The sequence below is a fragment of the Sinocyclocheilus anshuiensis genome, unplaced genomic scaffold (genome assembly GCF_001515605.1).
Source record: "Sinocyclocheilus anshuiensis isolate Anshui unplaced genomic scaffold, SAMN03320099.WGS_v1.1 scaffold871, whole genome shotgun sequence".
NCBI lineage: Eukaryota > Metazoa > Chordata > Actinopteri > Cypriniformes > Cyprinidae > Sinocyclocheilus > Sinocyclocheilus anshuiensis.
Window position 1 is genome coordinate 323,943 of NW_015542392.1, and position 7,998 is coordinate 331,940.

Genomic DNA, 7,998 nt, shown 5'->3' on the forward strand with positions numbered 1-7,998 from the left:
CAAATGAGGACAATGGAAGCAATCAAAATCAACAAAAGAGCAATGATATGCAAGTGCTATGACAAGTCTCAGTTGACTTAACGCAGTACATGTAGCAAGGTTATTTTTAAATTATATAATAAATAAAAGGCGATGTTCACTTGCAGAACGCAAGCTTCTAGAGGACACACACACATATACAGTATATATATATATATATATATATATATTTGATTATGATGTATTCTGATGATTTAGTTTGAAGAACTTAGCATCATATACTACATGAATATGCTAATCATAAAGTGCCATGGTGTATTTCAAAATACAATGGTATTCCCCATCTGATAACATCACTTTACCATGAAAGCACTTTTCTGTCAGGAAATGTCTCTATCACAATCATCTTGGTAAAAATGACCGAAGTCACACTGTTGACGCCACACTGTAGAGATATGTATGAGATATGAGTTTAGCACAGATTCAGAAGCCAACAAACTGACTCTTACAGTAGTCTGGGTCAAATATGGGTTCATTTTGCGTAGTTTTGTTCATGGTTTTTGGAGATGAACCTAAGTAAGTTTGCATTCAGTATCATTGAGATGCTATTATAGTTCTTATTAATATTTTGAATTTGTTCTATTTTTAAATTTTAAAGTTTTAGTAATTTTGTTGTGTGCTTTTTTGTGTAATTTTGATTAGTTTACATTATTACAATATTCATTTACTGAGTGAATTTTAAGTATATCTGAGTTTATTTATTAGTTAACCTTATTACAGTATTCATTTATTTCTTTTTTTAAATATGTCCATATAATTTTTTTATTCAGTTTTAGTTATTTACAGTGGGTACGGAAAGTATTCAGACCCCCTTAAATTTTTCACTCTTTGTTATATTGCAGCCATTCAAATAAAATGACTTCCAATCATTCAACTTTAACCCAAAAATTTAAATAAATAAAATAATGAACATTTATTACATAACATAACATACATAATACGTAGCACAAATATTGGGTTAAAGTATTTTTAATTAATTAAGATTTTTTTTGTTTATTTGTTTTAAGTATTGAATGAATTTTAAGTATACCTGAGTTTTTTTTTTTTATTAGTTTACATTATTACAATATTTGTTTTTTTATTGCATTTTAATATGTGCATATCATTTTTATTTCAGTTTTAGTTATTTATATATCAAATTAAACTAAATTAAAATAAGAAATGTTGCCTAGCTGAAATAAAATAAAATAATTCAGTAAATGTATTCTATTTTGTTTACTGACTGGAACAAAATATTATTTTTTTATTAAAAAATTAATAAAAAGTTTTAATATTTATTTTTCATTTTAGTTAACTATAATAACCCTGGTTTGCATCTATATAAATTGAATAGATTCTACAGAATAACTGATTAATTTATCGCAAAATACACACAGATTTTGGGATCAGACGTGGGAAGTCTATTTCTTTGCTCTGTTAACCATGTATGATTAGCTGCATTCGGGTATTTGCAGCATTGTTTGTCCCTGCTGGCCATGACCCATCAGGACAGACCCGCTACCCATTTTTGGTGACCCTGACAATGATTTGCACTTTGTGCATGCAAAATGTTGGTTTGCACAGGCTGCAAATCGATTAGTTCATCAATGAATGTCTAAGCACAGATGGCTAGACGTTCAGTAAATACCTGCATCCACCCTTTACACAAGTTCAGTGTGACGTGAAAGAATATAAGCATGTCTGACACACCTAGCAAATCAAAATAAAAGCACACCAAATGAAAGAGCTCAAAGCCTACGCCCCGAGAACACAATGTGCCCAGATTATTAATGAAGAGCGTTTGATTTCGGAATGAAACTGCTGAAGGTGAAATCTTAAGCTGAATAGGATCTATGGGTGAAATAAACACACCACTGAAACCTAGAAGCATTTTAGGGAATCACAGATGCACTTCTGAAGTCAGCACTTTTATGAAAGTTAGTCAGCAAGATTATGCTGCCTTCTTAGATGCCTTGGACGGATTCTAAAGCAGAATTGTGTATTTATTTTGTGGAGAAGGCAATCCCAGAATGCATTGCAAAGATCTTGATGAAAAAAATGGATATACATAAAATTTAGCAATTTCAATCAACCAACCATTTTTAAAAATTAAAACTAAATCAGTTAAAAAGAATGACATAATCTAAAAATACATCATAAATAACACACCTTCAATCAATCAATTTAAAAGAATATTTAAAAATAATTACATAACACAAAAATACATACTACATGACACAAATTTTGGGTTAAAGTATTTTGAATTAGTTATGAATTATTTTATGTAATATTTCTGTTTAAATGTTTTTTTTTTTAGTATTGAATGAATTAAGTATATCTAAGTTTTTTTTTAAGCATAATGCATTACAGCATTCAAGCACATTTGTCTGTTGAACATTTACAAAGACCATTAATAAAAATACAATACATTTTTTTGTATTTTTGAAAAAAAAAATCTCTTCTGCTCACCAAGGCTGCATTTATTTAATCAAAAATGCAGTAAAAACTGTATTATGATGAAATATTTTTACAATTTAAAATAACCGTTTTCTATTTGAATGTATTGTAAAATGTAATTTATTTCTGTGATCAAAGCTGAATTTTCAGCATCATTACTCCAGTCTTCAGTGTCACATGATCCTTCAGAAATCATTCTAATATGCTGATTTAGTGCTCAAGAAACATTTCTAAATATGATCAATGCTGAGAAAAAGTTATGCTACTTCATTTATTTGAAACAGAAATCATAATAATCATAAATAAATCATCATAAATGCCCATTTTGATCAATTTAACGTGTCCATGCTGAATAAAAGTATTAATTGCTTTCTTTTTTAAAAGGAAAATCTTACTAACCCTAAACTTTTAAAGGTTAAGAATATGTGAACGCCCCCCTAGTCGATCTACAAAGCAAAGCAGATCACTAGGTTTTGAAACAGAGCCCACATGTAAGAACAAAATGAACATATCGAGAGAGTCTGAAAAAACACAGACGACAGCAGCGCCTGGAGAAATGTGAACAAGTGTGAATGCCAGCCATTGTTAGCGCCAAAGTTTTCAAGTCATTCAGCATATTTCAGGCGCTGTGCTTACAAACACACACCTCTCCGTGACTCTGTGAGAGAAACAACGCAACGAAGAGGGCGAGGGCTTCGGACAACACCTAGAAAAGCTGCGTTTGCCCAGGAATGCCACTGCGCCTGATGGATCTGCAGCAAATTCCTGCTGCTCGCTGGATTCATTCAGTATTACCAAAATCACTTCGCCTTTTAGCTTCAGGATGGTTTGTCTTAGACTATGACTAGAATGCAAACAGGTGAAATCGGATCGGTCTGATGTGCAACTGAGCTCAATGAAGCTTTGAAATAGCATGAAGTAATCAGGTTCTGCGGCGTATCGTTGCTTTTGCTCCTGAGCCCACACATGCTATTGTTTTCATAAAGTGAATGTCTCTGTTTATTTGAGGGAGTGGCGGCTTAAAATAGACCTAGAACAGTAACAGGACATCAATGTCGAAGTGAAGCCACCAGATATCTGCTTTTGTTTAATTTAATTGAAAGTTTGAGATATGATAGTCGTAAAAAACAAGCAAATGTAACGTCAGCATCAGCATTCGAACTGGACGAGATACGACAGAGAATGTGAAACGGATGAAAGTTCAATGATAACATAAAATGAACATAAGAATACATAATACAAAGACGTTATAATTCATTCAAACTATTTTATATAATATTTCTTTAATGTTTTAGGATTTTTTCTTTGTTTGTTTTCAGTATATAATTCAATAATTACAATTTCAATTAAAGAATAATTAAAATTAAAGATCATTTCAATCAGGGTTATTTTAATATAATTTTGAATAAGTATTTTTTTTTTTCGTTTTAGTTAAAGATTTAGTCGTTTTGTTGTTTTTGTCCGTTCTTTCCTTTTTTTTAACATGTCTATGTAGTAAGTAATACATTTATTTTATTTTAGTGTCAGTTTGAGTTATTTTAGCATATCAATATAAAAAATGAAAATAGAAATATTGCTTTGGTAATGAAATGAATTAAAGTAAATGTAACTTTTTTATTTGGATTAAAGTTGATTTATTTCAAGTAGCAAAAATTGTTTTATGGATTTAGTTACGGGTTTAGTTAACTATATAATAACCCTCATTTCAATTACGTAAGTAAAACCATTTTACTGAATATTTTTGTGTTTTATGTATTATGTATTATTAAGTAGAACCACCAAATTTCAGCATTTGTTTACATTTATTTATTGAAAAATATGCCAGAGAATGTGAAATTGATTAAAGGCCAATGATAAGGCAAAAACACTTTTAACTTGATTTTTTTATTAATTTCTGATTTAATTTCTGGTCATTATTTAAAAACAATGATCATGATACTTGGAAGAACTACTTTGTAACCACAATAAACATGTTTGAAAAAGATGAACATGTACATTCAGAATATTCAAGGCGTAAGGAAAATATTTGATAACTTTATATTACACTGCTCTCTGGAATAAGCTATTTGGATTGGACAATAGCAGCATTCTGTGCTTGTTTATTTTAGTGTAATGATGCTGACAATAATTGACCATTGTCACAGACAACAGCACTCCTTACACAAACTTCATCAAGCATAATGTGACAAAAATGTGAAATATTTGGCCTGTGACATGAAGGCCAGTCATCTGCTGCTCCTGGCAAATCATTTACCGAGAATAAACGCACATAGTCCACGTCCACCTGCAGAGTACACATTAAAGCAGCAAACCTCTCTGTTTGAATATTCAATATACTCTATAAATCATTCATACACAACACCCATATATGAACACTTCGCCCAGGAAAGATTTATGACCAGCCCTTGGCTGTGTAGGTGTCAAGTGCACTGAACACTAAATAAAACCACAAAAAAACATGCTTTCGGCTTCATCAAACGAATTAAACGCGTCACAAAAATGACTTCTGATAATCCTAGAAGAGTGTTTTGCACCGCATGCAATTGTTTTCCAGCAAAAGGTGCGTTTTTGCAGTATAATTTCTGGCAAATCAATTATTTAGTAGTAATTTCAATAGCAATTTGTTATTTGTAAACAATATTTGAATATACACTGGGCAAATGACTTTTGAATCATGAATAAAGCTGCTGGTTTTCAAGAAAATCCAAATGATCTAAAAGAAAATATGAATGATATTTTAAAACACAATATTAAATCAAAATGTTAAATTCTAACTACGTTTAATTATGAAAAGTAACGAACACATACTGCACAAAATAACAGTCTTTAAAGGGTATGTGAACGGGGATTTAACATCTGTCACACAAACTACTGCTATGATAGCAGACATGAAAAACTAGTATTGACATACTGTACAGGTAACCTGTTACCTACATCTACGCTACAATAGTCTGTTTACTTTACGATTTCAGCCTTATTATATGATTATTAACGCGTATGAAACAGCATGTCGTTGCAAGAGTCTGAAAATCGCGTCAAAGGTCCATCAAAAGGCAGATAAAGTTTTACCTGTCCGTCAGGAATTGCAGTCGCTCACCTGCGTGACTCTCAGCCCTAAACTAAAACACAGAGCGTGTGAGTATCTTCACCTGCGCAGCGCTCTCAGCCAATCAGAGCGTGCGTTACACACAGGCCCGCTTCTGATTGGCTGAACGCATGAGACAGACTGTAATCAACAGATTAAAGTCAGTAAACACTGCAGTTCAGAATGAAATATTACCTTACTGCACAGACATATAGTAGCCTATGTAGGCCTATATAACAGTATGTAATACTGTATGAAATATGCAGAATGCCACAATATTAAACATACATTGTTGTCACATAACCTCATCACGTTTCATGTTTATTTCAACTACTGACGTCCAGCTATCATAGCGAAAAAAAATAAAAAACGTATCTAATCCTAAAGTGATCGTATTATATTATATTATATTTAGTATTTTGAATTTACAATAAAGTTGAAACCATCTGTTCTAAACAAAACTTCCACTGGTGATATAAAAACATGAAAAGTAAATGTATAAATCTTAAGTTTCACCTTAACAAGAAATGAAAAGCAGGTAAAGGCCCGTTCACACCAAGAACGATAGCTATCTGTGTTTTGTGTTCATATGCTTCTCCCATTTGCTCTTTGTACACTATCACTCTATATAGCCTAATACAAAATAGATACAAAAGTAATTTTTTCAAAAAAAGTTACAATACTTATAAATTTAACATTAACTTGTATGGTATGATGACTGGATGCTTTCAACTTATTTCCTATTGAACCGTCACCAACTGAACATCTAACATGTATTTTGAGGTGCAGCTCATCCTACTGTATTAGAGTGTTTCACTAGTTAGCAGTAAACCGGTTACCTAACCTGAATGTTCAACAGGAATAGACAAACCGATTCAACTGAATCGCTAGAACCGCTCAGGGCTGCGTTTCCCAAAAGCATCGTAAGCCTAAATTGATCGTAGCTCCATTGGTTTCAATGGGTCTACGATGTGATTAAGCTTACGGTGCTTTTGGGAAACACAGCCCAGATTGATTCAAATTCAAACTCGATTCACATGCAAAAAAACCCAAGAGGGTCTGGCTGCAGCCTTGCACTTGCACTCACAGACTTGCATTCTCAGACTTGCACTCTCAGACACTTGCGCTTCCGCTAGCGACGTCACTTGCAGTCTTTATTTTTATTTTGTTGTATTTTTTTTATTACTTTTTGTGTGAATCTCTCAACATTTTACAACGGTAGCCAGGTGGTGAAGACAAGAAGAAAGAAACTAAATTACAATGTCACTTGCAATCGCCACTTGCACTCTCCGCTACCTGCGACGTCACTTGCAATCGACACAAATCGTGTGTGTTGCCAATGGAGACAAGAAGCTGTGGTGGTGATTAAACGATTAAAACTAATTTAGTACAATAACGTACAGGGTCCTGCAAGAAAAAGACAAGACCCGCAAATCCGTGACCAGAACAGCAGAATATGAATGCAATGCACAAAATCTCTTGTCAAGCGTATTCCTCCTGTAGAAAAACATAAACACTTAACATGGCTTAATGTATTAAGATGCTATTAAAATGTCAAATTAAATATACAGTTTATTAATATAATGAATATGTATATAGTATTTTCCTCCCATACTGCAAAACGTGGCATAATGTGGCATAATGGACTAAAAAGGCCAAACTCAGTATGCTCCTCTACATTATTAATATACATAACTAATATATACAGGCAAGCAGGTGAGCCCAGAATAAACGCAACACGCACAGTTTCACGTTAAGCATTTTTCCATATAGAATAAACTGCCTACAGCTCTTTTATATCATTGTCTTTGTCCATTAAGCTACATTATGTGTTTTATTTATAATGATTTTCTATGGAAGGAAAATGTCTAACGTGCAATTTAACGCATTGCGTTCTGTACTCGTCTGCTTGTCTGTGCGGAGTTATCCTTTTAAAACCACTTAATGCATTTCATAATGCACATTCATATCTGTTGGTCTGTATATACTTTGAGTCAACAACAAGACATATAGGCTACTGGATTGCTGTATGGGAGGACAAGTGAAAGTTTGCGCATTGTGTTCATAGCCATCTGTTTGCCTTGTAGTACATTAAATAATAACTATATATCGAATTTGATCTTTTAATTTAACTTAATCAGTTTCACGTTAAGCATTTTTCCATATAGAATAAACTGCCTACAGCTCTTTTATATCATTGTCTTTGTCCATTAAGCTACATTATGTGTTTTATTTATAATGATTTTCTATGGAAGGAAAATGTCTAACGTGCAATTTAACGCATTGCGTTCTGTACTCGTCTGCTTGTCTGTGCGGAGTTATCCTTTTAAAACCACTTAATGCATTTCATAATGCACATTCATATCTGTTGGTCTGTATATACTTTGAGTCAACAACAAGACATATAGGCTACTGGATTGCTGTATGGGAGGACAAGT

General features: G+C 32.7%; 1 protein-coding gene across 1 annotated transcript in view; it reads right to left on the minus strand.

Moving 5' to 3' along the window:
- The window catches only part of LOC107692801 (specifically androgen-regulated gene protein-like), a 9,119-nt gene extending 3,506 nt beyond the window's left edge, over positions 1–5,613 (minus strand). The window contains exon 1 of the mRNA XM_016491997.1: positions 5,545–5,613. The gene's annotated coding sequence lies outside the window, so the exon portion shown is untranslated. The remainder of the gene's footprint in view (positions 1–5,544) is intronic.
- Positions 5,614–7,998: the final 2,385 nt, after the last annotated feature.